The sequence below is a fragment of the Alosa sapidissima genome, chromosome 7 (genome assembly GCF_018492685.1).
Source record: "Alosa sapidissima isolate fAloSap1 chromosome 7, fAloSap1.pri, whole genome shotgun sequence".
Classification (NCBI taxonomy): Eukaryota; Metazoa; Chordata; class Actinopteri; order Clupeiformes; family Clupeidae; genus Alosa; species Alosa sapidissima.
This window is the reverse complement of record NC_055963.1, coordinates 19920104-19926417: the sequence shown is the minus strand read 5'-3', so window position 1 is coordinate 19926417 and position 6314 is coordinate 19920104.

The window sequence follows — 6314 nt, the reverse complement described above, 5'->3', positions numbered from 1 at the left end:
AATGTTCAAGTGTGTCCGTGACGAGATTGAAAATCCAGAATATAAAAATGACATTCTATGAATGTTAGACATGTACACCTGTAAGACACAAAATAAATGTACATCAGTCACTATTTACATAGCAACTTCTGTATTAGCTTCCCCATAGTGAGATTTTCTAACACGTCCATCTTTGAGAATTTGTTATGAGAATTTGTCATTGAGTTATGACACTGCATTTATAACATTTTAAACGGCTTTTAACAAGTTAAGCATTACTTAACTCTGTTTGTGACACAAGCTGTAACAATAGTTCAGAGTCAGGGCTTCCAGGGATGTAGATAAGAGGGATATGACGGAGAGAAAGATGATGGTAAGTGCAAGTGCGTTATATTGTCAGTGGTGTTAGAAGAGGAGGTACTTTGGGAAAAGCTGGGTCTTCAAGAATCTTTTGAGGAGCACACCCCTGCTCTGGTAGCAACTGGTAGCGCGTTCCACCATCAAGGAGCTACAAAATAGTTTGTATTGCTGTGAGCATGTCGGCAGCAGTGCCAGGTGGTGTTCTTTGAAGGGCGCGCAGCAGTCAGGTGGTGGCCTATGGCTTTACGAGAGCATTCAAGTAAGTGGGTGTGAATCTGGAGATCGCTTTATAGGCCAGCATTAGTGATTTGAATTTGATGTGGGCAGCTACAGGTAACCAGTGGAGCTCAATGAGCAGTGGGGTAATGCACCTTTGTGGGCTGGACTGAATTTCTTAGTCTTTGTTAATATTCTGGCTGTAGCAGTCTGAACAGGTTGAATACTCCTAGTAGCACGTTGAATACTCCTAGTTAGGAGGACCAGCGTTGCAATAATCGAGTCCAGAAGATACAAAAGCATGAATTTAAGTTTCTGCATCACACATGGTCTAAATGGATCTAATTTTAGCAATAGGGCCTATTACATAGATGGAGAAATGCTGCCTTGGTGATAGCCTTGAAGTGAAACTGGAATGTCAACTGATTCAAAAATGACTGAGAAATGAATGACAAAAAAGTTTTAGAGATAATACATAGATCAATATTAAAAATCAATTCTGGTTTGGGTTCTGGGTTCAGATGAACAAGAATAAAACCATAAAAACACCCTCCCATGGATTCCAATATATTTATCCAAGCAGCTAAGAAGCATACTGTGAGCAATGGTGTCAAAGGCTGCACTGCAGACTGCACAAAAAAAGCATCAACAATGATGTAAGGTCAGAATCAACTGTAAGTATTAAATCATTTTTCTGAAACGGATACTTCCGGTATGTCTTTAATTATAATTGGCTGAATCACGTTCAATGCCATGAACAACCTGCGCGTTGACCGCATTTTGTTCTATATTAATAGCACCACATCAGACACGCTTCTGGTAAGCAAAGACATAGAAAACGCCATGCAGCTGCCACGCAACAGACACACAACGTTCACGCCACGTTCACGGTGTGAAACAGGCCTTAGCTGCGCATCATGCGTGATTTTTCGCATGGATCTCCGTGATTTTAAAGATGCCCCCAGGGTGTAGTAGCATTGTAATTCCCTGGCTGCTCTTTATCGACAGTAGGCCTCTTTGACATCGAGAGACAGAGATCTATGTGAAAAGTCTTTGGTTTTTGGTCAAGGCAGTTTCAGTGGAATGACTGGCCAGATTGACATTTCTCAAAAAGATTGTTGTGAGATAGATAGGCAAGTTTATCTGCTACCCTTTCAAGTTCGTATGATATTATTATGGACAAGTTGGATAGTGGTCTTAAATTACTATTAGAATTTGCAGATTCATATTAGGTTTAAGTGGTGGTTTAATGATTGCACAGAGGCGGGAAGGGACTGGTTTATAATCTTGAGAATAAAACTAAGTAAAACCTGTAGTTCTTTAACATGATTAGATTGGGGTTTATAAGCAATTGCATACAAAAGATATTTGGGCTAATTAGCAAGTTGTATGTTAGAAGTAGCTGCTTAGAAGTAGCTGCAAGGCTGGCCTTAGGGGAAATAACTTAAAACTGTGAAAAGTTGTAAATGGACCTAGGCACTATGTCTACACCTATTAAAGCACTGGAGACTTAATCATTCTAATCAGGGGCAGCTCAACAATTCTAGCTCTAATTAAATTGATTTTATTTGTGAAAAAGCTCAGAAATCTATCAGCAGTAAATTAATAAATACAGTGGATTATTTCTATTAGTGTTAATCAAATCAGAAATATATGTCATTCTTGGAGTTGAAAGTGCACATTTGTTATGTTAAAATATCTAATAAATAATTATGATGTAATTTTATACTACTTTGTGATTTCTATTATCTGATCAATCATTTTCAGTTTATGACCTGACAAAAAAATGTAAATGAAACTCGAACTTTCTTTTTACAATTACCATTACTAAATGGTAAGAATGTTATCCAAGTTTAAGCCTGGACCTTAGCCCTTGGATTCATCAATCAGATAAATAACACTAGCAAGTATTCAAGTTCAAGTTTATTGTCATATGTATAGTAAGCCTACAATACAATGAAATGCATTTTGCTCCATCATCACTCACATGCAGTATAACAGACAAGGAAACATACAACAGACAAAAAAACAGACATAAAGTGCATAGTGCAAGACAGAAAGTGCATCAGCTATTCAACAATCTGACCGCCTGTGGAAAAAAACTATTACTGAGACTGGTGGTGCTGGATTTAATGCTCCGGTAATGGTAGGGGAGAGAACAGAGCATGAGTTTTAATAATGCAATCAGCTTTTCTCTTGCAGCGGGAAGTGTAAATGTCATGGAGATCAGGTACGTTAGTGTCAATAATCCTGGCTGCTGACTTGACAACTCTTTGCAATTGTTTGCGGTCATGGGAGGTTGTGTTCCCGTACCACACTGTGATGCAAAAAGAAAGAACACTCTCAATGGTGCATCGGTAGAAATTCTCAAGTGCTCTGGTACTTAGGCCAAACTTTTTAAGAGGTCTCAGAAAATAAAGGCGTTGTTGTGCCTTCTTGAGGGTGCACTTGGTGTTTAATGACCATGTTAAAGTGTCTGAGATGTTAACGCCTAGAAATCTGAAGCTATCAACAATCTCTACAGATGCTCCGTTGATGGTAATAGGAGTGTGATCTACTAGAAGCAGGGAGCGACCACATAATAAGGTAAAAATTGCATCTCTCCATGTCACTGAATCAGTGGGAGCCCTGAGCTTGTTCCCTTGCAAAACAAGATGGTCCTATCTTGGGATGATGGGAGACAGTGGGTGATGGGACACACCCCAAAGGGTGTTCCTAAAGTCACATTTAAATGTACATGTAACAGACTGTACCATATTCAATAACCTGATTTCTGCATAAATAATGTTTTTTTCTGTGTTGCCTGGTAGCGATTGTCCAGCAACATTTTACTATTTTCCTTTCCATTAGGCCCAGTAAGCGCTGGAGGGTAGCACACAGGCGAGCTGGCACACAGTCTTTGAATATGGGGGCAAAATATTTCTATTTCGCCCAGGGCGCAGGATTGCCTTCTGCCGGCCCTGGATTCAGGACAAACATGGCTTTCATGGCAGCAATCTTCCTGGTTACTGTACAACTTATTGAGTTTCCAGACACCTGATGAAGGGTCTTGAAATCCCATTTGCACTGCACCAAACTATCCCCGGCAGAACAGCGGAAACTGGAAACTCTTATGATTTCTGGTCAATTACAACTTGAGTTCACATGGGGTGCTCTGAGAAGGTGGCAGGGCCGTCGGCCGGCACACAGGCCTGCCCTGTCAGTTTCTGTCAGCGTTTCTGACAGTGATGGTGACTCAATCCTAAACCAGCTCTATTCATTATCTGGAAAGACAGTTTGATTGCATCTCTGCAGTGGCCAAATAATCCCTGCCTCTGTACATGGTAAAAAAGGAAAAGTCAGGGCTGTCCAACTCAAACCATATTATGTTACAATTACATAAAGCAGTCTAGTTTTGAATGAAACAAAACCTTACCGAGAAAACAGTAAGGAAATTGCCAATACTGCATAGTTTACCTTTAATACAGTATGTTGAACTAACATATTTTACAACAATTAATTTATTCAACGTAAGATGAATGTGAAACACCAAAGTACTGACCCAGGAAGGCAAATGATCACATGGGATGCCTTGGGGCCACCATTTCATTGTGTACATTGCAAGAACAATGAGATAATCCTTGCAGCTATGTATGGTGTATGTATGTATGCAGCTATTAGTGTTGCCAAAAGTTTTCACATGTTTTCTTAATGAGAGTTATGCTTAGAGACCAGCAGAGTTTTGGAGCTGGGACCTGGGTACAGAGGCTTCAACACTCCCCCCTCCACTCCTACAGCCACCGTTGCCAGCGGTCCATGCCAACTTCGTCATCTTCACCTGGCCAAAGGTGACATTAAGCGTTTATTCTTCATTAACGCCTATTGTATAGCCTAAGCAAAAAGCTTAACGTGGCTTCATGTCCTAAAGCAACGATCAGTGATCACCAAATCTCTCTCATATTGTTCCTCATAATCACTAAGAACCTTCAAAAAATGTAGCATGTCATGCTAGGCCTGTGAACGGGTTACCTGACGTGACAGCATGTTTTTCTTCAATCTCCTTCACTGACGCCTATGGAAAAGTCTTAAAGTCCCAAAACAACGATCAATGATCATCAAATTTCTCTTTCATATTGCTCCTCATAACCATCTATAAAAATCTAGCCCAAAGTTTTTTTTTCTTTTTGAGCACGTCCGAATCTCAGGACATAACGCACCTTATAATAGGCTCGAGATATAATTCCAAAGGGGGCAGATAGGGGCCTACTGTACTTAAAAAGATTGAACGAAGCTTCCCGAACTTTGCGATCAGTGACTGGCATCGGATGAACGAAGCTTTTCCTCGAAGTTGAACATGCAGGCTATTAAAAACTATTTGCGCACCTCCATGTCACAGGAGAGACTAGTGGGCTCGCCCTTCTATGAATTGAAAAAGACGTTAGGCTACCTGCAAGCTGGCCATGATTTCATTGCCGAGTTTGCGGCAAAGTAAGTGTAGCAGGCAGACCTTGTCTGCTTGCTTGCACTTTCCTCCTGGTCTCTCCTGGCCCCTCTGCTAATGAGTGGGTGGGGCCAATCATTCAATTAGGCCCACCATGTGCTACTTTAGGAGCTCTACAGCAAGAAGCTCGGTAGGGTCCACTGTTTGTCCCTTGGCTGAGCACTGGGGTCTACCGACCATCAGGTATGTTGCTGCCCTAATGCTGTAGACTAAAATGTGCTTGGTTTAGCTAAACTTAGTGATGGCGAACTGAAGCTTTCTGAACCAGTGAAGCTTTCAATCCAATTGTATCGAAAAAAGGTTCAGTACTCGAAGCTTCAGAACTCTATGAGGACCTCTGCTGGTGAAAGTTAAGGATAGCATTGTGTCACGAAGTGTTTCAGACATTAGCCATGAATGTCTTTGAGTCGAAGATGAATAAATGTTGAGCATGAATTAATGGATAAATAAATAATGTCATAAGTAGGCCTAACTAAGCCTATTTTGTACCCTGCATAAATACAAATGTAATTGCCTTCTCTACAAAAACAATAAAGGTAAGTATTTTGGCTGTGAACATTTCTTGTATTCGTAAACAAATACATCAATTTAGAAGGGAGGTGAATAAAGAATGGGCATGCACATTGCACACACATTTCTGTGATTATATTGAGTACGTAGCCTAGACAGTGCTAGACCAATTGTAATCTGGGTTGTGTTGTAACTGTGCGATTCAGTCCTGCACACGCCTGGACTCGAACCCGTGAAACAGACGCACATTAGAACGGGAGTCGAGCGTGCTGATAATTGAGCTAAAAGCCCGGGCTATAAGCTTTCGTGTCAGCAGCACTATTGAGTCTGTTGGCTCTCCTTCTTCGACAACCCACAATGGCGCTCCCGTGTCGCGCAACTGCAATGCTTTGAATTAAATTTCGAAGCAGTCACGTAGGGGTGTGTGAAACGAAGCTTCGGACGTCACTGATCACGTGATTATCACAAAACGAATCAAGCTCCGATACAAAGCTTCACTCCGAATTGGTTCATGTCTTTGATACACGCTTCGAAGCACGGGGTTCACGGGTAACATCACTATCACATTTCTCTGTAGCCCTGTAGAGGGATGGATATGCTATCCTCATCTGCTGTCAGTGGGAAAATTGGCATAGAGAAGAATATGGGTATGTATAGCTCTAAAATAAATGGATGTTTGGGGAAATGGTATCAGGTTTGATGCATTTTGTTTGTCTTTGTTTGTTGAATAGCACGGCTATTCCATCCGCGTTGCCCTCAGCGTAGGTCG